Source organism: Pelophylax lessonae (genome assembly GCF_965119305.1).
Source record: "Pelophylax lessonae genome assembly, chromosome: 1".
NCBI classification, from domain to species: Eukaryota; Metazoa; Chordata; class Amphibia; order Anura; family Ranidae; genus Pelophylax; species Pelophylax lessonae.
This window is the reverse complement of record NC_138768.1, coordinates 784,565,127-784,591,337: the sequence shown is the minus strand read 5'-3', so window position 1 is coordinate 784,591,337 and position 26,211 is coordinate 784,565,127. Positions and strand designations below refer to the sequence as shown.

The following is a 26,211-nucleotide window of genomic DNA, read 5'->3' as shown; positions in this document are numbered from 1 at the left end:
TTTTAGTTCACTGGGGTTTATTTGTTGATTGTGATGTGTTGTTAATATATGTAGCGCCACTATTTACCATGTTCATTGCTGTATACTTTGGTAGAGGTGTTGTCATTTGCTTTATTTCAAAGTGGCAGCTTCTTTCACATATCTTTTGTGATTTATTTCTTGGCGCAGTGGTAGGATCAATTGTATACAGTGGGTGGGCATTGATCACAGATCCTGAGGCTTTATATTCTATTTTTATAGTCAGACTTCAGTCTGCAAAACAGACAGCAAAACGGGGTCCCAACATTTACAGTGGTAATCGCACAGCCGTCAAACCCCATCGCTGCAGCAAAGGAATTTTACTGCTACTTTTAGCTGTATGTTCTTATGAAAGCTGCTGCCAAGAACGGGGCTTTCTGAAATGACAGTTGTCACTGGGCCCTTGTAGAACAACACTGCTGACAGCAGGGTCAGCACTTAACAACACCTGGCCAGATACTTGATGGCAGGGAATTAAAAAAAAGAAATCTGCGGATATAGTCATATGACACTCCAGATGGTTACAAAGTTACTGTAAGAAAAAAAATTGGCTGGAAATTGAAACTAGGATTAAAAGGTGAAGTATAAATATGATCGGATAATATACCCTTCCAAAAAAAGTTTCCCTATGAAACTCTTCTATCATGATATTCTATCACAAAGCTAGAGTTTTGAATTGGTTTGATGCATGTCCAATGCTACGAACTGAGCGGCAATCTAAGAAAAGTGGGGGTTTTCTGGGTAGGAGTGTGGAGATCCATAGTGTCAGACAAATTTACATAGATTTGTCTAATCACACCCCCTTTTGGGAGTCTAACCAATCAAAAGGAATATGCAAATAAAATCTAGACTGATTCGAGAAAATGATGCGGATAACAAAAATCACAACAATGTTACAAAGGAATAGTTATAAAGATAACATTTTTATTAAAATGATAATCTATCCTCCCCATTTAAATGACAGTCCACCATGGAGTTGGCAGGGCTCTGGATCTGGAGTGGTTCCAGCTGCTGAGCTCCAGGTAATTTCTGGCCCAAAACAAACCCCTCAGGCTTTGTTCACACGGGATGCCGCTTGCATAAGAGCTGTATGTACAAGCTTACAAAGCATTTGCAAAGCCTTCAACAAGATTTACCGCTTGTTAAAGCTTTTAGGGTAGATTTAGACATAGGCCAGAACTGCTCTTGCCTCTAAAGCCTGATCCATATTTGAGTCGTGCTCCAGAAGCTAACGACATGCAATGCCTACTCACTGCTTGTTTTAACCCCATTTGTGCCGACAATTGCGCCACAACCAAATGCAGTGAATGCGGTTGTGGGGTATTTGCAGCACTTCCCCATTTACTTAAAGGTGTAGCTTTCAGTGGGCTTGCTGCCTGCCAATCGCTAAATATCAGGTGAACTATTGCAGCTTAAGTTGGCAGGCAGCAAAAACACCCAACCATGCATTTTGTTGCCGCCGCCCAAACACAAGTCTAAACAAAGCCTTAAAGTTCCAGTTCAAAGATGTAAAGATCTAAAAGAGTTCTAGATGTGATTTTTAAAAACACATTTAAAGCGGAGTTCCACCCAAAAATGGAACTTCTGCTTTAAGGCCACTTGACAAGCCACATTTGGAATGTCATTTTTTTTGTTGGGGGGGTACCTAGATTTGACAGGTACCTGCTTTCACTTCAGCTCGGGCCACCTAGGCAGCCTGAGTGGAAGGTATCCTCTCCTCCCCCTCCCTCCCTGCAATCTTCTGGGACCCATCACAGGTCCCAGAAGATTGCCCATCCACTCAGGACGCGCAGCGTGACATGCGCACCCGGCTATGAAGCCGCAAGCTGTCACAGCCGGGTGCCCACACTAGAGAAACCGGTGCTGTGGGGAGAAGAGGGAGAGAACCAAGGCTCCTGCCAGTCACATCGCTGGACCGTGGGACAGGTGTGTGTTTATTAAAAGTCAGCAGCTACACTTTTTTTTAGCGAACTTTCAATAAACACAAAAACGGGTGGAACTCCGCTTCAAGGCTTTCAGATTTCAGGCTTCAGAATTGCTTAAAACTTGAATAACCCCTTCATGACGAACATGAAACAAATCTAAACACCTCAAACCAGTTCTGCTATTTTGGAATGTATTAGTAAAACGGTTTATATCCACCTCCGCTCCGGAAGGTTCCACTCCTTCATGACATGGCCATTTTCTGATATTTTACACTTCGCTACTTTAATCCCTTGGCACAGGCTGCCGCCGGCCCTTTAGGGGGTTTGCTATGGCGGGAGGCGGGGCTAATGACCATGTGACCGCCGTGAGGCTGGATATTTGTGTGCGCTTGGCGCCAAGATTTTACTTGGTAACTGTGCAGTCATGCAACACTGTACCCAAACGAAGGGTAGATTTAGACATAGGTCTAAATCTCTCTAGCCTCTGAAGCCTGATCAGTGTTCGGGTCGTGCTCCTGAAGCTTCCGACATGCGACTACCTGTTTTAACCCCATTTGTGCCGACAATTGTGCCACAACCATATGCAGTGCATGCGGCTGTGGGGTATTCTATTCCCCTGCCCCCCCCATACAAAAAGAGCTTTTTTTGGTGACATTTGATCCCCACTGGGTTTTTTATTTTTTGTTATGTAAAATAAATGACAAAAAATGTAAAAAACTTAATTTCTGCTATAAAACCTATCCAATAAAAAAAAAATCTAATTTCTTCAGTGACTTATAATGGGACTGCGATAGTGCGGCTGGCAATCTGACACTAATGCACACTGACTGCAACTGACATCCTTTGTGACACTAATACAGTGATCAGTGAGAATACTGTATACTGTCACTGTACTATTGACACTGGCTGGATTTAACATTTTGGGGAAATCAAGGGGTTAAATGTGTGCCTAACAAGTATGTGTGTAATATGTGCTGATTTTTAATAAATAGCCGTTTCTTTTCACTGCTTTTCAGAGATCGTTCCCTCTGTACAGAGCCCTGTGTTGATTGGACACAGCCAATCAACAGGTCCCAGGCCATGAACCATTGGCTGGGATCTGCTGACAAACTCCTGCTGGGTATAATCACACCCTAAACCTGGAAACAGGCAGTGACATACCAGTGCGTCGCTTTGCCTGTATGGACCACCCGTCCGCAGTACATTGCAGGTGGGCAGTCCAGAATTGCATAGCATGGCAACTACTATGTGTATCGAGGTGAATCATACCCATTTTTTTTTTCCTTTCAACACAAACTTGGCCTTCATTTGGTGGTAAATGATATCACCCGATTTATTTTTTTTCCTTTTAAAAGAAAACGGTCCTAAGATTTTAAAAATATTATTTTTTTTAAAATTCATCTTTTTTTTTTTTTTAGTTGTTTACATACTCTAGAAAGGAGAACAGTATTCAATGTATATTTTTCTCCATTCAAGAGGAGAAAGCATACAGGAGCAGGCTGTACAGTTACTTTTTACTGTTACAGCCAATCACAGCGATCATGTGGTCAAGAGCCAGTCCTTTCAGCCCCATGGAAAAAACTGACTTTTGTGATGCCACATGTGCGTGCGCTCACCATAAAAAGGTAATAAATAGGGTTATTATTCTTTTCAGCTCTTTGGACACATTTGGTACCATCAGAAGACGTTAAACAAGCTCATGGCTACAGGAACGGCAGTGAACCTGTTCATTAGCTCTGGGCTTTTCTGTATCTTTCACATTGGGCTAGAGATGCAGCAAGATGACAAACATGAGTTAACTCCACTTAAATGTTAACAAGTGTTCAAGATGCATTTCACATGCATTATGGCGTATTCATAAAAGCTGCCTAAATGCCCCCCTTTGGTTCTCACATGTATAGTTGAACACTATACGTGAACACAGGGCGAGTCATGGAAATGGACAGGGGAGATTGGTTTAAAGAACACCAGTAATGTATGCTGGCCTATAAGGGTGCAAGACACCCTGTGGACGTATCTCTCTTTTTTACAATTTACAGAGCACTGGGAGTAGTGCTATTGTCACACTTCCGGCGCTCCGAAACCGAACCGAAGGCTTTCCTCCAGAGAAGTCAATTTCGTCCTGCCCCCTCTCTTCCTGTCCGAACACGGAGCAATTTGTGTTATGTGTATCCAGCAACATCATCTGTCAGATACCGGGAGTAAAGCAACAGCTATTATTCCTAGCACTCTATAAGAGAGTAAATTGTACATATATTAAAAAAAAAAAAGAGAAGTTATCAAGGTGGCATACACCTCTTTGGACTGAATCCCATTTAAAAGGACCAGGCCTTCTGACACTTTGTTTACAAGTAAAAATCTGTATTTGTTTGATAGAAAACTACTGAGAACCCGCAAACTTTTTTTTTTTTTTTTTTTTTTTTTAGCAGATGCCCTAGAGAATAAAATGGAGGTTGATGACATTTTTTCTGTCACATTTTTTCAAGCGCAATTTTAAAATAAAAAATACACTAATAAAAAAACAAGCAATATATATCCTAACTTTTTGTAAATTATGAAAGAAGGTGTTATGCTGAGTAAATAAATACATGTCATGCTTTAAAATGGCGCCAAACTATGGTACTTAATATCCATAGGCGACACTTTAAAAATGTTTACAGATAACCAGTTTGGAGTTAAAGAGAAGGTCTAGCGCTAGAAATATTGCTCTCGCTATAACGTTCATAATGATACCTCACATGTGTGGTGTTATATCCCCATTACATATGTGGGCGTGACCTACGTATGTGTCCGCCACTGCATGCGAGCAGTAGCGAAAAAAAATATATATATTTATTTTATTACTTTTTATATTCTTACACTGTCCCGTTATTTTTTTTATCACTTATTACTCTCACAAGAAATGTCAACATTTATTGTAACAATAAAGCATGACAGGTCCTCTTTATGGAGAGATCTGGGGTCAATAATGCCTCGTTTCCACTGAGCGGATCAGTTCGGTACGCTATTTCGAGTGTTTCCATTATGAAAGTGGCCCATACAACCGAACCAAACCGCACCATTCCCGGTCCTCCAGATGTAGGGCCATAGGAAATGGTATGGTACGGTTAGGGCAGAGCTACTGGCGTTACACAATACATTCCACTGATTGGCGGACATGAACACCTCAATGCTCACGTCAAAAGGCATTTGGTGTAAACCCCACATGGCCCCTGGCGGTCCGACTTGCAGTGGAAACGCTCACCTGAATAGGCCGGACCATTCCAACCCTTCCAAACTGTACCAACCCGAACCGTTCCGCTCAGTGGAAACGAGGCATAAGACTCCACATCTCTCCTCTACAATAGAAAACATCAGATCAAAAAAAAAAAAAAACGTCGCTCCCACCCTTTTAGGCCAATAGAGATGAGCGGAGGCCATCTTTCCTCTGCTAATTTCTTTGGCCAGCCGCCACTGTATCATTTCCTGGGCTTTCCGATGAGCCAGGTAAGCCCGAGAACCACCATAAAGCAGTTGGGAGCGCAGGGTGGGGAGCCAGGGGTGTCAGAAAGAACAGCCGCTGAGGAACATTTTATTACCGGGGTTATGGCATCTAGCTGCAGCCATGACGTACTTTCCCAGTTAGGCGGTCGGCAAGTGAATAAGCTAACACATTCTATGCATTAAGATAAAAAGCCTTCTGTGTGCAGCAGCCTCCCTATTACCCCCCCCCCCCCAATACTTACCTGGGCCCCATCTTTGTCCAGCGATGTGCACAAGTCACTTGGCCATCTGGGACTCTCCCTCCTGATTGGCTGACACATAGCCACGTTGCTACTGGCTCCCTCAGCTGTCTATCGAAGTCAGTTAGCCAATCAAGAGAGAGAGAGCGGGCGGGGGTGAACTGCAGCTCTGTGTTTGAATGGACACACGAAGCTGCAGCTCAACTCGGGTGCCCCCATAGCAAGCAGTGGAAAGGGACCCGAGAAGAGGAGGATCTGGGCTGATCTGTGCAAAACCACTGCACAGAGGAGGCAAGCATAACATCTTTTTTTTTTTTTATTATTTATTTATTTATTTTTTCAAACAACAGACTTTACAATCACTTTAATGTCCAAACTCATCATTACCTACGGATTTTTCTCACTATCCAAGTGTAGTATTGTGGGCAAAAATGGTTTGTCCCCCTTTCACACATACTGTACAGATTGCTCATTTGGAAACCAATATTTATAAAAAGGTAATAAAGCTAACTATACAAGTCTCATTTCCTAATGTTCTCCAGAGGCCTAATTTATCCTTAAGGCCCCTTTCACACTTATGCGACACAATTTTAACGCGATTTTGCCGCGATTTCGAAAGCAATGGCAAGGCTATATGCCTCAAAACGCATTAAAATCGTGGCAAAGTAGTGCAGGAACTACTTTGAAGTTGGTGCAACTTCAAAACGCACTGATATGAATGGGGCTCATTGAAAATAATGCAGTCCAAAATCGCGGGACAAGTCGCACTAGTGTGAATGGGGCCTTAGATTTGTTTCCTCCCATTGGTTGTATGCCAACATTGTAGCAGTTCTAAGGACTTTTAGTCCCGGTTCACACTACCGCCACTTGTCAGGAGACTTGGTTGCCTGACGAGTCGCGGTCCATTCTGTACTACGGGAACCGTTCTAATAGGAGCCACTCAAGTCCCTCCGACTTAGAAAAAGGTTCCTGTACTACTTTTGACACAAGTCGGAGCGACTTGCATTGACTTCCATTATGTGAAGTCCGTGCAAGTCGCGCCGCATGGCGACTTCACTAGTTGCTCCCGAAGTCGGATCGCCATAGTGTAAACCGACACTAAAAGTCTGCAACAAGCGAGTTGAAGCCTGTGCAGAGAGAGAGAGAGAGAGAAAGGGATGCTTCTGTAAAGTGAGTGTACAACCACACATGGGGCTTATCTGCTACTGACGCAGATAAACAGCCTGCTAGACAGAACTGCCACCACCCCCTGGCCTATCCCAGGCTGTCTATATATTCATAGTTCACATTTTTATTACACAGGATTTATATAGCGCCAACAGTTTGTGCAGCGCTTTACAACAAAAGGGAAGACAGTACAATTACAATACAATTCAATACAGAAGGAAATCAGAAGTCCCCATTAGAGCTCACAATCTAAAAGCATACCATAACAATGGGTTACGGAATATCACTCACAGCTAAAAAGCATGACAAATTCTGCTCCGCCTTGCAAACAAAAACAAATTGATTACTCAGATTAAAAGGGGTTGTAAAGGTTCCATTTTTTTATTATAAAAACAAACATTCCATACTTGCCTGTTCTGTTCAAGGGATCTTCCTCTTTTGGGGTGCCCATCCTGCGCTCCTGGCTCCTTCTCTTCATTGGGTGCCCTCCACAGAGAGTCGCTTTCCAAGGAGGGGCACCCATGCGGGTGTGCTCGAGTCCCACTGCTGCATTCATTGACAGACAGCGGGGCTTAGCCCCACCCCCCGCTACCCGTGTCACTGGATTTGACTGACAGCAGCAAGAGCCAATGGCTCCTGCTATCAATCTATCCAATGAGGACAGAGACAGCGGCTGGAACGGATGGGCTCAGGTATGAAAAAGGGGGGGGGGGGGGGCTCTGGGGACAGCAAAGGTGGTTTTGCTGCACCAGCAAAAACCAGGAGACTTTACAATCCCTTTGAAGCCCCATTCAAATCTGAGCATTTTGTAACTAGAAGCTCCAAAACACTTCACATCAGAGGCGTAACTAGAACCTTCAGGGCCCCGGTGCAAGAAACCATGAAGGGCCCCCCGGACCCCTGGCCAGGGCCCTTCCCTTCAAGCCTGGGGCTCTTCCCACTGATCCTGGGGCCCTTTACTCTCGTTGCAGGGCCCTTTATTACAGTCCCCTTTCACAACTTGTGGCCTCCCCACGGTGGCGGAATGCCAGGGCCCAGTTGCAAGTGTGACCTTTGCGATCCTGGAAGTTCACCCACTGGTGTCAGTAGTTTTTTTATTTTTTAGTATTTGAATTGTATTTTTTTTTTATTTTTTTACAATATGACTGACTATGACTCTGTCCATTCAGAAAAGGAAGGAGCTGGTAAATTACATATTTACCGATCCCTTCCTGGTTCTCTATTGTGACACATCCCCTGCAGCAGCCGGCAGGAGAGGGGGGGCAGCACAGTGGGGAGGACCAGGGGAGCACACAGGGGCCCAGAGACAGCAGAACACAAGTGAACTGGATAGGAGGAGTGAGGGGGGCAGCATACAGAGGAAGCAATCTTCTCCATTTTCCTCCTGCTGTACAGTGGACCCACACAGGCCCCCTGGAGAATGGGGCCCGGTTGCAATTGCAACCCCTGCAACCCCTGTAGTTACGCCCCTGCTTCACATCCAAAATCCCAATGTACTTCAATGGTGGCTGTTCACAGTGCTCAAAGGCACATAGTGCGATGTCCGATGTGCAAAAAGCAACTTTTGTGGCAGAATTTGGCATTTTTGGCTTCAATGTGAATGCCTGTAAATGTGTCAACTCGGCATATTCAGACATATTTTAGCATGTAAGAACTGGTCCCCTGACTTTGCTGCTTTTTCGTGACAATTTTGGTGTGATATTTACCACAATTTTACTGTGCTGATGGTTTGTTATTCATAGGCCGTGTGACTCGAAAACCGCAATAAAAACATAACAGTGGTGCGTTATTGATGCGTTCTTGCTGCATTTTCAATGCATTTCAACATGGAGGTGCAGTTTTTCTAACTTACCAAAAATGCAGCAAGCAAGATTTTTACCACCACAATATAACTGGTGTTAAAAATTTTGCTTGCTACATTTTCGGTCAGTTAAAAAAAATGGCACCTCCATGTTGAAATGCATTGAATATGCAGCAAGAATGGCTGACGTAGCTGACAGATGTGAAGCTGAGTTTCAGATATTTTTTTGGTGAATTCTTCCTTCCCACAAGTGTTGCCTTCTGAAGAGCGATTTGTAGTGAGGCATTTTTTTGCCTCCTTACCACTTGTTTTAAGCCCCAAAAACCCACACTGGGTTGCATTTGGTGGGTGGTACTGCCCAAAGAATGCAACAGGGGGTTCAATTCTTGCTATAGATGAGAAGGAAAGCATCATGGCCATGGCTTGTGTTCACCCGTCTGCTTTCCCATCTCTCTGCCCCCCCATCTGCAAGTGTAACTAAGGTTAAGTGCTGGTTCACACTTCTGATGCAACCGCATTACAAAGAAACACATTATATTCAAACGGTGCTTGTTCTAAGCACAGTGTGACTTTAGAAATAGTTCCTTTACTTTGGTGCGATTACTGTGCGATTTGGCCCCACAGAAAATGCAAAGTTGCAAGTCGCATGATATAATCACACTAAAAATTGTGTCAAAACCGCATCCCAGCAGTGTGAACAGAACCTTATATGCACAGAGTCTAGGGCTATTTTTTCTCATATCTAGAACTAAAAATAGAAAAGCCTTTAAAGCCAATGCAAGCATTGATACCCTGAATGTGAAGGACACGCTCTGTCCATTAGAAAGCAGGTATTTCAAGTTTGTACGATGAAGACAAAGACACAAGGGGTTTGGTTTAAGTAGAACCAAGTATCTTTTGTATATGAAGTACAATAAGCCTTGCAAGTTTGTCACCACTGATTTCTAATTAAAAATAGAAAATGAACACTGAAAATATCTGTGGCTTGAAAGCATCATCTTTTGTCCAGGCCAGATTTATACTGTTGCAGTGTGTTAAAATGCACATGATTACATGCTTTGGTTTGGTGTGCACAGTGTTAAGGGAGCTCATGTATTCTGAATCGGCTGTCAATGCACCGTAACACGTACATGTACCCTTGTTCCTCAATGCAGCTCACCATAAGGCTCCATGTACACGGGACGTTGTAAATGGCAGTTTAGGAGCAGTTGGGCGTTTTTTTTTTTAGAAGCCCTTGAACCCATCTACATTTTATCTTATCTGCCCATGTACACAGGGTCGTTACAGTCATTTGCAGGCAGTTGAGTTCAGGGACGTTTTTTGGAACGCAATTATTTGCGTTCGAACGTTTGTTTCCCGGCGTTTGAAACGCAGAAACGCGGCCGAACATGACCAAACGTGATGAAACATACGTTCAGCCACTATACGTTTTTTTTTTCTTCCATTCAAAATCAATGGTTCCCTATGGGAGCCTATTGATTTGAATGGAAGTCGCACCGCAAGTCGGATCAGGATGATCTGACTTGCGGCACTACTTGCGCTGTGAGAATCTTGAGGGGGAACTCCACGCCAAAAATGGGAAAAAAAATAGGTGGGGGTCCCCCCCAGGTTCCAAACCAGGCCCTTCAGGTCCAGTATGGAATTGGAGGGTAGCCCCATGCCAAAAAAACGGCGTGGGGTCCCCCCCAAAATCCATACCAGACCCTTATCCGAGCACGCAGCCTGGTAGGGCAGGAAGGGGGAGGGGACGAGCGAGCGGCCCCACCCCCCCTGGACCATACCAGGCCACATGCCCTCAACATGGGGGGGGTGTTGGTGCTTTGGGGCAGGGGGAGCTCTGCACCACCCACCTTACAGCACCTTGCCCCCATGTTGATGAGGACAAGGGCCTCATCCCCACAACCCTGGCCGATGGTTGTGGGGGTCTGCGGGCAGGGGGCTCATCGGAATCTGGAAGCCCCCTTTAACAAGAGGGCCCCCAAGATCCCGGACCCCCTCCCTATGTGAATGCGTATGAGGTACACTGTACCCCTACCCTTCACCCCATAAAAGGTAGTGTATGGAAATAACGACAGGAGACGTTTTGGAAAGTTTATTTAAAATCTTCATCTGTTCTTCTCTGCTCTGGTCTTCTCCCTCTCCGGTCTTCTGCTCTTTTGCTGTCTGCTCTTCTGCTGTCCAATCTTCTGCTCTTTTGCCTCCTCTGGTCTTCTTCCTCCGGTCCTCCTCGACGATGTCTCCGGTGATTATGCCGGTCTCCGGTCTCTGCAGCTTGTTATATAGCCATTGAGGGCGTGGCCTCCAGGTGACATCACTGGGAGGCCCCACCCCCTTGTCTTTGGGCTGCTTCCCTTTCCTTGATTGTGTCAGAAAGGTACTTCTCCCCCCCCCCCCCCCGTGAGACCCTTAATGTAGTCATCCAGAGTAGCCCCAAAGAGGCGATCGCCTTGAAAGGGCAGATCAATGGGAGCTTTTTAGAGGCTTGGTCTGCCAACCAATTTTTAAGCCACAGCATGCAGCTAATCACCGCTGCTGAAACAGAAAGCTTGGACAGCACAGGGACTGTATCCAAAGCTGAATCACAAATAAACTGCTGCCCCTGGACCAACTGGACCGCTCACTCCCCAGACCCTGGCGCAAAATCTTTGCCCATTTAGTTTGGTTTTGAGAGACCAGGGCTAAGGCCAAAACAGGCCGCAATGCTGAACAAGCCATAGTAAACATGCTGCGTTCCACAGCCTCCACTTTCCAGTCAGCCGGGTCTTTAACCACCTCAATACAGGGCACTTAAACCCCCTTCCTTCCCAGACCAATTTTCAGCTTTTAGCGCTGTTGCATTTTGAATGACAATTGCGCGGTCATGCAACACTGTACCTAAACCAAATTTATGTCATTTTTTCCCCACAAATAGAGCTTTCTTTTGGTGGTATTTGATCACCGCCAGGTTTTTTTCTTTTTTGGTGCACAAATAAAAAAAGGCCGAAAAGTTTGAAAAAAAAAAACTGAATTTTTGTAAAATCTTACCTGTAAAATTCCTTTCTCTGAGTCCTCCGACAGTCGCCGCCTCTTCATATTCGTCACATATGGGGTATTAGACTTTGCTCCGAAGGAGTAGCTAGGCAACAGAATATGTTAACAATAAAGCTTTAACATATCCCACCCTCAAGGGGTGGTCCCCTCAGTCAATACCCTCCTACTTCCTGCAACCATATCTCAGTTTTAGTGGAATAGCAGTAGAGTATACATTCAAACCCCAAAAGAGGGGCGGGGGCGGCGACTGTCGGAGGACTCAGAGAAAGGAATTTTACAGGTAAGATTTTACAAAAATTCCGTTTTCTCTTACGTCCTCCGACAGTCGCCGCCTCTTCATATTCGTCACATATGGGGACGTCCCAAAGCAGTGCAAACATGAGGGGTGGGAAACGCATCCGCGCCGAAAGGCAACGCAGTCTCCACATCAAAGAAAGGAACCTTACCAAAGGAAGGAAACCAGCTGGGCAACAGCAAAATAAGTGCTCAACAGGAGCAACAACCCAGGAAAAGACAAAAAAACCAGGGGATACAAAAAACTATCCCAACAGCCAGGAGTCCCCAACAAGGGACCCTATGGAACAGCCGCACTAAGAACCTTGCGGCCAAAGGAAGCATCCGCCGATGCCTGAACATCTACTTTGTAGAATTTTGTGAAAGTGTGTACGGTCGACCAAGTCGCCGCCTTACACACCTGGGCTACAGAAGCCCCATGACGGCAGGCCCAAGACGTACTCAGTGATCTAGTAGAGTGCGCCTTCACAGGCACAGGGGGAACCTTCCCCTGCAAGGCATAGGCCTGTTCAATGGTCTGCCTGATCCATTTGGCAATGGTAGAGGCGGAAGCCGCCATGCCCTTCCGAGGACCCTCTGGAAGAACAAACAAGGAGTCAGTCTTACGAAAAGACTCAGTCGATTTAAGGTAAACCCTTATCGCCCGAACAACATCCAGAGAGTGCAATCTCACCTCCTTCGGATGTTTAGGCTTCGTGCACAACGAAGGCAAAACAATATCCTCGTTAAGATGGAATTCCGAAACTCGTTTCGGAAGAAAAGAAGGATTAGGTCGCAAGACCACCTTATCCAAATGAACAACCAGGTACGGAGACTTGCAGGACAAAGCCGCCAGTTCCGACACTCTGCGAGCCGAAGTGATCGCCACCAAAAAGGCGACCTTTTTGGACAACATAGACAACGAGATCTCCCTGATACGTTCAAAAGGAGCACGTTGTAACACAGATAGAACTAGATTCAAGTCCCAAGGGGGCAAAGGATCCCTCCTAGGAGGAACCAGATGCCGCACACCCTGAATAAAAGTGCCAACCAAGGAGTTGGAAGCCACGGGACGTTGAAACAGAACGGCCAGCGCCGGACACCTGACCCTTAATCGTAGCCAGCGCCAAACGCTGATCGACACCCGTCTGAAGGAAAGACAGCACACGGGAAACCGAGTACGTGCGGGGTGAAAACCCCCTGGACTCACACCAGGCAAAATAGGCCTTCCAAGTACGGTAATAAACCTTCCCCGAGGAAGACTTCCTCGCGTTGATCAAAGTATGAACGACCTCTGGAGAGAGACCCTTCTCCTTCAGGACCTCGGTCTCAACAGCCAGGCCGTCAAAGCCAGCGACTGTAAAGCAGGATGGTAAATCGGTCCTTGAGACAGTAGATCGTCTCGAAGAGGCAGACGCCAAGGAGCGTCGACCGCCAGATTCACGAGGTCTGCGTACCAGGACCGGCGAGGCCAGTCCGGTGCCACAAGAATCACCGTGCTGCGTTCCGAGTGCAACCTGCGAAGGAACCTGGACAGCAACTGAATCGGTGGAAACGCGTACATCAGCCTGTACTGATGCCACGGGCCACTAACGCGTCCGACGCGTCTGCCCGAGGGTCGCGCGTCCTTGCCACGAACCTCTTCACCTTGTAGTTGAGGCGAGACGCGAACAGGTCCACATCTGGAAGACCCCACTTCGCGCACAACATCTGGAAGACAGCCGGGTGGAGAGACCATTCCCCCTGATCCAGGGTCTGGCGACTCAGATAGTCCGCCTGCCAGTTCTCCACTCCCGGAATGTGAACCGCCGTTATCGCCGGGACATGAGTCTCGGCCCAAGACAGAATGTCGGCCACTTCTCGAGCCGCTCGGGCACTCCTGGTGCCCCCTTGGTGGTTGATGTAGGCCACCGCCGTGGCATTGTCCGTCTGCACCCGAACCGGGCAGCCCTGCAGCCGGTCCGTCCAGCGATGAAGACAGAGCCTTATCGCACGCAATTCCAGAATGTTGATCGGAAGGGAAGACTCCCCCTCCGACCAGGTCCCCTGGGCGGACAGAACGCCCAGAACACCACCCCAGCCCGACAGGCTGGCATCCGTGGTGATTATCGTCCACGAGATCGGACGAAACGACTTGCCCCGGACACCAACGGGGACTGGAGCCACCACAGAAGGTTTTCCCTGGTGCGATGACTCAACGAGATCTGAAGATCCAGAGATTGAGGTCGCCCGTCCCACCTGGACAGGATCTCCGCTTGGAGACCCCGCGTGTGAAACTGCGCGAAAGGAATCGCCTCGAAGGCCGAGACCATCAATCCCAGACATCTCATACCCGTCCGCAGAGACGAGTGTGGAACGTCCCTGAGGGACCTGACTTCCTCCTGAAGAGTCCTGAGTTTGTCTTCCGGCAGGAAGACCTTCGCCTGCACCGAGTCCAGTATCATTCCCAGATAGGGGAGACGAACCGACGGACTCAGTGTCGACTTTGGAACATTTATCGTCCAACCGAACTCCTGCAGAGTTTGCATTGTGACAGACAGGTCCTTCTCCAGACCCTGTCTGGTCGCAGACCGAACCAGAATGTCGTCCAGATACCCCAGGACAGAAATGCCCTGGGCTCTCAATAATGCCAGAACCGGTGCAAGCACCTTGGTGAAGACCCGCGGAGCCGAGGCGAGCCCAAAGGGCAACGCCACAAACTGGTAGTGATCCTCCGCAATGGCAAATCGAAGGTACTTCTGATGACCCTCGAATATGGGGATGTGAAGGTACGCATCCTTCAAATCGATGGAGGCCATGAATTCCCCCGGAACCAGGGCAGCCACCCCCGAGCGCAGGGATTCCATGCGGAACTTGCGAACTCGCACAGAGCGGTTCAGAGCTTTCAAGTCCAGAATCGGACGAACCTTGCCCTCCTTCCTGGGCACGGTGAACAGAGATTGGAATAAAACCCCCGAAATCTGTCCCGATGAGGCACCGGAACCACCACTCCCTGAGCCCTCAGGTCCCGCACCGCCAGGTGCAGATCCCGCAGGCGCTCTGGAGACAGTTGAAGATTTGAGGGAAAAAATCTGCTCTCCGGCCGAGAGAGAAACTCGATCTTGTAACCAGATCGAACGATTTCCAGAACCCATCTGTCCCTCACACGGGCCAACCAGGGCTGAAGAAAACCGAGCAAGCGTCCCCCCACCCCAAAACTGGGTGAGGGCGCCCCTTCAGGCCGAACTGTTATGGGCCGCAGGTCCGGATTGACCGGACTTCTGTTTCCCAGACCAGGGCTTCTTCTGAGAGCCTTGGCCCTTGAACGGTTTGCCCTTGTAGTGCGGCCGAAAGGCACGAAAGGACCCCTGAGGGGGCCGAAAATGAGCATGCTTCTTCCCAGAAGCCCCCTTAGCCTTGGGGAAATGGGGCAAGAGAGTGCTCTTACCCCCGGTAATCCCCTTAATCAACACATCCAGGGACTCCCCAAAAAGGCGAGACCCATCATAAGGCAGATTGGCTAAGGTTTTACGTGAAGATTGGTCCACCGACCAACATTTCAACCAAACCAGGCGGCGAGACAACACCGCCACGCTGTGCACACGCGCGGCCAACGGAATCAGGTCCAGGTCCGCATCACACAGATACATGACACCCTGGTGGATCTGATCCACCATATCCAGGCGCCTAAGCATCTGCGTCCAACTTGCGATCGCCTGGGCCGCCATGAGAGAAGCAAACAGAGCCTTAAGCATAGAACCCGTAACAGAATAAGTATGACGGGCAAGAGACTCCAGTCTCCTATCCGTGGCATCACGGAAAACAGGGGATCCCTCTGCAGGGATTGCAGTGGCTTTGTTCAAAACCGCAATAGCATGATCCACCGGCGGAGGCACACACCACCGTTCATCAGTGGCAGGCGAGAAAGGATAACGCAGCTTAAATTTACTTGGTACCGCAAAAGGCTTGCGCAAATCGCGCCATTGGTCCTTAACAGCGCGCTGAAAATCAGCATTGCAGGGAAAAACCTGCGGCGTCCTGCGTTTTCTCTGCGTCCCATAAGCCGCCAAGGCAGCTGGGGGACACACCTCGTCCTGCAAACGTAGCGTCTGCTTAATGGAAGCAATCAACTCATCCATGATTGCAAGCTCTTCAGGCGAGCCAGGGGGAGAATTATCAACCCCCTCAACTTCAGCCTCTACCTCAGACCCCACTAGATCAAGAGAGGAGCGGGACCCCGATAGGGGGGTCCCCGCCAGAACAGCCCCATCACCTTCACCCTCAGAATCAGAGGACAGAGCAACTCTGGGCCGTTTAGTAGATTGAGCAGCCACCAGCATTTGCACCTGTGCAGCAAGGCCAGCCACAATAGTGGCTAAATCCCCCCCTGGGGGGGAAACAGCGGTCCCCTGGCTTTCCACCAATACTGTGGGAAACTTGCCCTCCTGAGAATCCATTGCCCCTGTATGCCAGACAACCAAGGGTTAACTGCCCCCTTACAGCAAGCGCAGCCCACCGCACCACACTCAGGCACAATGAGACCCCCACAGGGAATATACAGACTGAATACAGGCAATGGAACACAGGAATAGAAGGATAAAACCTGAGGAGACTCCGCTGCTGCTGCCGCCTCGATCGGTGCTTCCAGGAGAGAGGAAGTGATGCTGCCAGGGCGCTCTATGTAAGCCTATGGAGGCTACAAGAAAATGGCCGCCGTGCATGTAAACCATGCGGCCGGAGCGGGCGCCGGTAAAATGGCGTCGTTTGGCGCCGAAATCGCCGCTCCACAGTGCATAAAATCACACACAATATTATCCCATTATATGGATACATGTTAGATCGCCTCAGCGATCGCTGTATATGCCCCAACATGCCATTAAAAACATGCCCCACAGCACACAGCTCCTCACACTGCCCAGCCTGACATACTCAGTGTCATACAGCTCCCCCCCCCCTTGCAGCCCACAGCATGCAGCCGAGAGATAGGGAGACAAGCAGTGTGATTAAAGGCAGGTTACACAGTCCCAGACTGAGACCCCCCCCAGACAGACAGGTCCCCACATAGATACACTTACCTCACATGGCGTGGGGAACCCGCACAGGCGAACAAGCCGCTGCACATGAGGCAGGGAGAGTCGCAATTCAAGACGCACACAATGGCGGTTCAGAAACCGCACAGCGTCCGGTGAGGTAGCCACCTCACCAATCATCCCTGCACCGAACAGGGATGGGTCGTTCACTGTGCCAGGAGCGTTACCTGGCTGAACGCTCGATGGCAGACTGGGAAGCCACTGACCCACGACCTGCGACCAGGGGGATCAGCCCGAGACCCAGTCCGCATGATCCTCTTCGTCCGAAGAACGAACTAATGCTGACAAAAATAACAGCTAAGTAAAGGTAGAGAGAAAACTCAAACAAAATATCAAAAAGAAGAAAGAGTCTGGGACAAAAAGTCCCAGCACAGAGAGAGCCAGCCACTCCTGACAAGCTAGACATTAAAACTGAGATATGGTTGCAGGAAGTAGGAGGGTATTGACTGAGGGGACCACCCCTTGAGGGTGGGATATGTTAAAGCTTTATTGTTAACATATTCTGTTGCCTAGCTACTCCTTCGGAGCAAAGTCTAATACCCCATATGTGACGAATATGAAGAGGCGGCGACTGTCGGAGGACGTAAGAGAAAAAAAGTTTTTTGTTTAGGTTATAAAATTTTGTAAATAGATATGTTTTTTCCTGCACTGATGAGCACTGATGACGCCGCACTGACAGGCACTGATGAGGAGACACTGATGGGGTGGCACTGATGGGGTGGCACTGATATGCAGCACTGATGGGCACTGATAGGTAGCACTGATATGCAGCACTGATGGGCACTGATATGTGGCACTGATAGATAGCACTGATATGCAGCATTGGTGGGCACTGATAGGCAGCGCTGATGGGCACTGATAGGCAGCACTGATGGGCACTGATAGGCAGCACTGATGGGCACTGATAGGCGGCACTGATGGGCGGCACTGATCGGCACTGATGGGCACTGATAGGCAGCACTGGTGGGCAATAATGGGCACTGGTGGGCGGCACTGATAGATGGCAATAACGGGCACTGGTGGGCAGCACTGATAGATGGCATTGGTGGGCAGCACTGATAGGGGGGCACCACTGGCAGGCTCTCTGAGCCCTGTTTGCCATCCCTGGTGGGCATCCCTGGTGGTCATGGGTGGGCATCCCTGGTGGCTCTAGTGGCATCCCCTCCCCCCAGGGCTGCACTGGTAATCAATCATCTGATTACCAGCACAGACCCCCCCTGTGATCAGTGAGTAATTAGAAATACTCACTGATCACCCCAGCTGCAGAATTGATCCTCTTCTCTTCTCCTCACTGACAGGATCTGTCAGGAGGAGAAGAGATCGAAGCCGTTACAACGGCTGTATTGACATTACATGACGGCTGTGATTGGTCACAGCCGTCATGTGATCAGGAGGGCCAATCACAGGGCCCTCCTGCCGAGGCTTGTTGCTCTGTGTCCTAGGGACACAGGCACATCGAGATCGCGCCGCTGCGCGTGCCCGCGGCGGCGCGATCTCTCTCCTTCTGAAGGACGTTCCGGAACGTCCATTCAGAAGGACGAGACTCCCACCCGGCCGTATATGTACTATGGCCCGGGTGGGAGGTGGTTAAAGGACGGGGCTTCCTCTACTGTGATCATGGTTGCTTTATTCCACCTGGAAACCAGGGGGTCTAGTCCACTTTCTTAAAAGGGATTCCTCAAATGGGTAACATACTAAATTATGCTTGGGGACAACAAAGGGTAACTTTGGTTGTTCCCATTTCTTATAGGAAGACCTGTCAAAATAAGGCAGATAAGGATGAACGTTGATGAACAAAAGAGAAACAAGGATTGTAGTCCCTGTCAGCTGGTAGACACTTATTATAGACACAGACTTCCTACATAACAAATCCTGAATGGTATTTATTGTAGCTGCGTCACAAAAGGTGGAAATAGCAATGTTTCTTTACCCAGGATTCAACAAACAGCTGCACCATTACACTCCAGGAACACATTGTTCCTGCACATTGGGTTTTTACTAGACACATTTTGTTTACACCTCCAGCACCATCAGGCGGCGTTCTTCCATGTGACTGTCATAACAAATATCTGTAACGGTAAAGAACTTGGTCATGGCCTAAGAAAGGAATTTTAAAAAAAAAAAAAATCACTATATGCCTTAAAGTGGATCTTCACTGCATCTGAGCACCAAAAACGCTTTAATTATCAGTATTCAAAGCAAACTCCCCCATCCATCCATGTTTTCATGCTTTATTTTGTTGATTAATCACTTTGTAAAACAACCCCTTGGCATTTTGGGCTATTTCCATCTTGAGTAAGCATTTACTTCCTGGAATCCATATGCCTTAGCGCAAGCATACTTGAGGTGTGCTTAGCTGATAAAACCCCTCCTCCTCCTCCTGGGATTTAGAACATTTGCCTAGGCAAGAAACCAGGAACTGAAGAAATGTAAAAAAAATAAAAATAAAAGTAGTTTACAACAAGTAAATACAACATACTTTCCTATCTACAGTATTTACTAAGGCTAGTAGCATGAGGATTAAAAATAATCAATATCGATTAGAAGAGCAAAGTTTCACTTTATTGTATCCACCACTGCAGGGGAAATGGTCAAAGTATGTCCCCAAAGTGTACACAAGTTATTTCAAAACCAAGATTAAGCTTTAGCTTGATTTGTTTTTTGTTTTTTTTTTTCTTTTAGATTAGTTGTAAAGGCAAATGTTTTTTATCTTAATGCATTTTTGCAAGTCTTCTTTGTGCAGCAGCCCCCCTAATACTTACCTGAGCCCCATCTCTATCCAGCGATCTTACGAGTCCCTCGCCAGTCCGGGACTTTCCCTCCTGATTGGCTGAGAGACAGCAGTGGCGCCATTGGCTCCTGTGGCTGTCAAAGTCAGTTAGCCAATAAAGAGAGAGAGGGGGGGCAGGGCCTAGAGGGGGCAGGACCGAACGGCAGCTCTGTGTCTAAAAGGACACACAGGGCTGAAGCTCGGCTCGGGTGCCCCCATAGCAAGTTGCTTGCAGTGGGGCACTCGACAGGAGGGAGGGCCCAGGAGCAGCAAAGAGGGACCCAAGAAGAGGAGGATCCGGGCTGCCCAGTGCAAAACCACTGCACAGAGAAGGCCAGTATAACAGGTTTGTAATTTAAAAAAAAAAAACGAAAAAAAAAAAAAAAAAACACGAGATTTTACAATTATTTTAAATCAGCACAAGGGACTGTACTTCCATTGAATGAGAAGTGTTCATTGTGCTGGTGACTGCTCTGTTCATTTCTCTTTTCCCCCATAACCCTGCAGCTGTAATCTTCTGGTGCTGTGGGGATAAATACGCTGGACCTGTCAGAGTGCTAATTATGCCAGTCCCCGTGGTTTATAAAAGCCGTACTATCACTTCCCACGATAAATGGAGGACAAGCAGATGATGGAAAAGTCCCCTTCTCCATTCATAGAGAGCTTTTCATTGTGTGATCCAATAGTGCTCTCGGGGTATCTTGGGGGTAGAGGACTGTAGATTTCAAGCAACACAACAGTTATTAGCACAAGGGCACTTTTCAATGAAAGCCCATTTCAGGGCAAAATAATTTTTTTCCCCCCATGCAGTGGGGCTGTACTGGCACTGCATGGGTCAATGGCTTGTTTTATCTAGGGGTGAACACAAAAGTTAATACTCCCCTGAACCGTCGGAAAACCATACTCCCCATTATATGGTTGGTGAATTCTAAACAGAAGTAGTGACACCTAGCAGTTCCATTACATTTATATGTTTGGTGTAACATAAGGAAGGAAAAAACTTTCACGCATGTAAAAAAGCAGTACGTGCCAGCGGTCACCTGACCTCTGACATGAATCAGTGCAGTGTTATACACATGTGATAAGTTTATTAGCTAGTGAATGGGGTCTAAAATTATAGTAGTAATTTTATGGCTACGAAGCTTCTTTACTTATCCCATGGAAACCACATCAAAGTCTCTTTAGGTCTCATGCCACAAATATAGAAGAAACCTTAAACAGCAGCTTCTAACAAAATAAAAATAAATAAAAAAAAACACCACCACAGACAAGTATGTTTCTGGCACAAATCAAGCGATACGCTCTTTAAGGGCTCTTTCACGCGGCCGCTCCGATTTTGTCTTCCGCTGCGGCACTTTTTTTTTTTTTTTCACGGACACGGATGACACTTGTGTCATCCTCTCCGTATGTCCGCATATCATCCCATCCGTTTGCGGATGATATACGGACATAATGTATGTCTATGGGGATTGCGGATGTCAGCGGATGACACCGCTGACATCCGATTTTGCATCCTTTCCGTTTTTTAAAAACGGAAGAAAAATAAGGTTCTGTTCCGTTCCAAAAAACGGAACAGAACTGAAAGGACGAAAATCAGATGTCAGCGGATCCGCTGACATCCGCAATCCCATTGACATACATTATGTCCGTTTTTCATCCGCAAAAAATGGGATGAAATATGGACATACGGAGCGCCCTAAGAAACATTAGATCGCCTAATATGGAACTTCAAGTCTGAAGGATAATCACCATACCAGGAACAATATTTAAATAACTAAGCAGATCTAAAAAGTATATTGCCCACATGGGGTAAACTGTTTTTGTTTATTTACCAAACAAGTGTTTGTTCCTGTAGTAAACTGAAGCCCTACCTGGAAGGAAGCCACGATATGCAAATAGAACTCTTCAGCATATTCTATCTCCATATGGTGCAATGAGATAATCTTAGGAGCATGTGTCAATGAAGATCACGCTGCACTTATCTCCCCAGCTCAGCTGTCTGTCTGGGCGGTCACTGGAACTCTACCAGTCTAACTATTCTCTGATATTCTGACCTTAGACATCCATCTCCCCAGTAAATGAAGGAACAAGGATTAAAGAGGAACTCTGCTACAACCATTTCCATCTTTACTGCTGAACATCGACTCTCAGAAAAAATAACTCATTCTAAATCAATAAAAAAAATACTAGCCATTTATAGAGTCCCAATGCCATCCAAATACATAAAAACAAATATTAAGGAGCTACTCCTTACTGGGTCATAGGTTATAACCACTTCCTACTGGGCACTTTCACCCTCTTCCTGCCCAGGCCAATTTTCAACTTTCAGCACTGTCACACTTTAAATGACAATTGTGCAGTCATGCTACAACCTACCCATATGAAATTTTTTAGCATTTTTTTTTCAAATAGAGCTTTCTTTTGGTGGTATTTATTCACCACTGAAAAAAAAAGACCAAAAAAAAAAAAAAGTTTTTTTTCTATAGCTTGTTCAGTAATTTTGTGAACCGGTAATTTTTTTCCCTTCACTGATGAGGCTACACTGATTGAGGCTGCAGTGATAGGCACAGATTTTTCTCCTTCACTGATATGCATAGATAAAGCTGCCGTGACGGGCACGAGTGAGGCTGCAGTGACAGGCACGGGTGAGGCTGCAGTGACGGGCATGTGGTAAATGGCCGCTGTGATTGGCCCTTTACCCTGATCTGTGATCAGCTGTGTCCTAAGGATACAGCAATCACAGAGCGATCAATAATCTTAAAACTAATAAACCTGGATGTTGGATTTAGATCTCATTTGCACAAAACAAGCCCTCCAAGCTTCAGACAGAAGGTTGTTAAGAGGTTCCATTTAAATATGTCACAGCTGTGCCAATTTCGACATTGTCATTAATATAAAAATCTGCATATTTTTGCTAGAAATTTACTTCCAACCTTTAGGCCTCTTTCACACGGGCGTTCCGTATGTCTGTATATCACCCCATCTGTTTGCGGGTGATATACAGACATAATGCATGTCAATGGGATAGCGGATGACCATCCGCTGACATCCGATTTGCGTCCTCTCAGTTCTGTTCCGTTTTTTGGAACGGAACAGAACCCTATTTTTCTTCTGTTTAAAAAACTAAAATGGACGCAAAATTGGGTGTCAGCGGTGTCATCCACTGACATCCACAATCCCATAGACATACATTATGTCCGTATATCATCCGCAAACGGATAGGATGATAAGCAGACATACGGACCGGATGACACAATTAGCATTAGGCATTAGCATATACACACCCACTGGGGCTGTCCCATCTGGTCAATAACCCCCCTGCATCACCACTCCCAACTCAGTTTGGTAGCATAGCAGTAGGTAATAAGAACCCCAAAAGAGGGGCGGGGCAGCGACTGTCGGAGGACTCAGAGAAAGGAATTTTACAGGTAAGATTTTACAAAAATTCTGTTCTCTCTTACGTCCTCCGACAGTCGCCGCCTCCTCCAAGTCATCACTATTGGGAGGTCCCAAAACAGTATAGACATGAGGGGTGGGAGACGCAACCGTAGAAAAGGCAACGCAGTACCCACATCAGAGAAAGTAATCTTACATGCACGGTAAGAACCAACCGGGCAACAGAAAAAAACAATGCTCAACAGGAGCAACAGCCCAGGAAAGCAAATGCCAACAGCCAGGGACCCAGAGAAAAATACAAGGGTCCATCATGGCACAGCCGCACTGAAAACTTTGCGGCCAAAAGAAGCATCAGCTGATGCCAGAACGTCTACTTTGTAGAACTTGGAAAAAGTGTTTCCAACGACGACCAAGTCGCCGCCTTGCACACCTGGGCCACCGAGGCCCGATGCCAACAGGCCCAGGAAGTACTCAAAGACCTGGTAGAGTGCGCCTTAACAGGGAAGGGCGGAACCCGTTCCTTCAAGGCATAGGCCTGCTCAATGGTCTGTCTGATCCACTTGGCAATAGTTGCTGCCGATGCAGCCATGCCCTTCCGAGGTCCCTCAGGAAGGACAAAGAGAGTCCGCCTTCCGAAAGGAGTCCGTAGACTTCAGGTAAACCCTGATCGCCCGGACAACATCCAAGGAATGCAAAGCAATCTCCTTTGGATGCTTAGGCTTTGTACAAAGCGAAGGCAGGACAATTTCCTCATTAAGGTGGAACTCAGTGATCACCTTGGGAAGAAAGGACGGGGGTGTTCTCAACACCACCATATCCTTGTGAATTATCAAGTAAGGGGAGCGGCAAGACGCCGCCGCCAGCTCCGACACTCTGCAAGCCAAAGTGATCGCCACAAGAAAAGCAACCTTTTTCGACAGCAGAGGCAACGATATCTCCCTGATATTTTCAAAAGGAGCACGCTGCAAAGCGGACAGGGCCAAGTTCAGGTCCCATGGAGGTAAAGACTCCTTCCTAGGAGGAGTCAAATGTCGCACACCTTGAATGAACTAGGCACCAAGGAATGAGACGCCACAGGGCGTTGGAAAAGGACCGCCAGTGCTGATACCTGGCCCTTTATAGTGGCCAGCGCCAGGCGCTGATCCACCCCAGACTGGAGGAAAGCCAAGATTCTCGACATCGAGTAAGAACGGGGGGAAAACCCCCTGGACTCACACCAGGTGAAGTAGGCTTTTCAGGTACCGTAATAGATCTTACCAGAGGAAGATTTCCTAGCCTTGATCAGGGTAGAGATAACCTCAGAAGATAGACCCTTGTCCCTCAAGACTTGGGTCTCAACAGCCAGGCCGTTAAAGTCAGCAACTGTAAAGCAGGATGGAAGATCGGACCCTGAGACAGGAGATCTTCCCGCAGAGGCAGACGCCACGGAGGCGCCACTGCCAGGTGAGCAACGTCGGCGTACCAAGACCGGCGAGGCCAGTCCGGCGCCACCAGAATCACCATGTGCGGTTCCGAGACCAATCTGCAAAGGAACCGGGATAGTAACTGAATCGGAGGAAAGGCGTACATCAGACGATACTGATGCCAAGGGGACACCAACGCATCTGAGGCGTCCGCCAACGGGTCGCGCGTTCTTGCCACGAACCTTTCGGTTTAGCCGGGATGCAAACAGATCCACGTCTGGGGATCCCCACTTCGCACACAGCATCTGAAAGACCTCCGGGTGTAGGGACCATTTCCCCTGGTCCAGGGTCTGGCGGCTCAGATAATCTGCCTGCCAATTCTCCACACCCGGAATGTGAACTGCCGAAATCGCCGGGACATGAGTCTCGGCCCAAGACAGGATGTCTGTCACCTCCCGGGCTGCTCGAGCACTCCTGGTGCCCCCCTGGTGGTTGATGTAAGCCACCGCGGTAGCATTGTTCGTCTGTACGCGAACAGGCAGGCCCTGGAGACGGTCCGACCACTGGAAGAGACAGAGTTTTATCGCTCGTAGTTCCAGCACATTTATCGGGAGGGAGGATTCCTCCTCCGACCAAGTGCCCTGGGCAGACAGGGTGCCCAGGACTCCACCCCAGCCCGACAGGCTGGCATCCGTGGTAACCACTGTCCACACCAACGGGCGGAAGGACTTGCCTTCCGCCACCGACGGGGACTGGATCCACCACAGAAGAGCCAATCTGGTCCGGCGACTCAAGGAGACCTCCAGATCCAAGGACTGAGGAAGTCTGTCCCACCTGGCCAGGATCTCCGTCTGGAGAGCCCGTGTGTGGAACTGGGCAAAGGGAATCGCCTCGAAGGCCGACACCATCAAACCCAGGCCCCGCATGCAGGCCCTGAGTGACGAGGACGGATTGTCCCTGAGGGACCGGATTTCGTTCCGCAAAGTCCGGAGCTTGTCCTCCGGCAAGAATACCTTTGCTTGAGCAGAGTCCAGAACCATTCCCAGATAGCGAAGGCGAAGCAACGGAGACAACGCTGATTTTTGAACGTTGATGGTCCACCCGAACTCCTGGAGCGTCTGTACTGTGATGGACAGATCACGCACAAGGTCTTGACTGGCACGCAATCTCAGAAGCAGATCGTCCAGGTACCCCAGGACCGCAATGCCCTGGGCCCGCAGCAGGCCCAGGACCGGTGCCAACACCTTGGTAAACACCCTGGGTGCCGAAGCGAGACCGAACGCTAACGCCACAAATCGGTAGTGGTCCTCTGCGATAGCGAACCGAAGGTACCGCTGATGACCCTTGAAAATGGGGATGTGCAGGTACGCATCCTTCAGATCTATCGAAGCCAGGAATTCTCCTGGACTCAAGGAGGCCACTACCGAACGGAGAGACTCCATTCGAAACTTTCAGGTCCAGAATAGGACGCACTTTGCCCTCCTTCCTGGGCACAGTGAACAGATTCAAATAAAACCCCTGAAACCTGTCCCGATGAGGCACCGGGACAATCACCCCCTGAGCAAGCATGTCCTGCACCGCTTGATGCAAGTCCTGCAGACGCCCCGGAAGCAAATGGAGATTGGAGGGAAAGAATC

At 48.1% G+C, this 26,211-nt stretch overlaps 1 protein-coding gene across 1 annotated transcript in view; it reads right to left on the bottom strand.

The window, feature by feature from the left end:
* TAPT1 (transmembrane anterior posterior transformation 1) overlaps positions 1–26,211 on the bottom strand; it is a 152,137-nt gene that overhangs the window by 89,579 nt on the left and 36,347 nt on the right. The gene's annotated exons all lie outside the window — the stretch shown is intronic.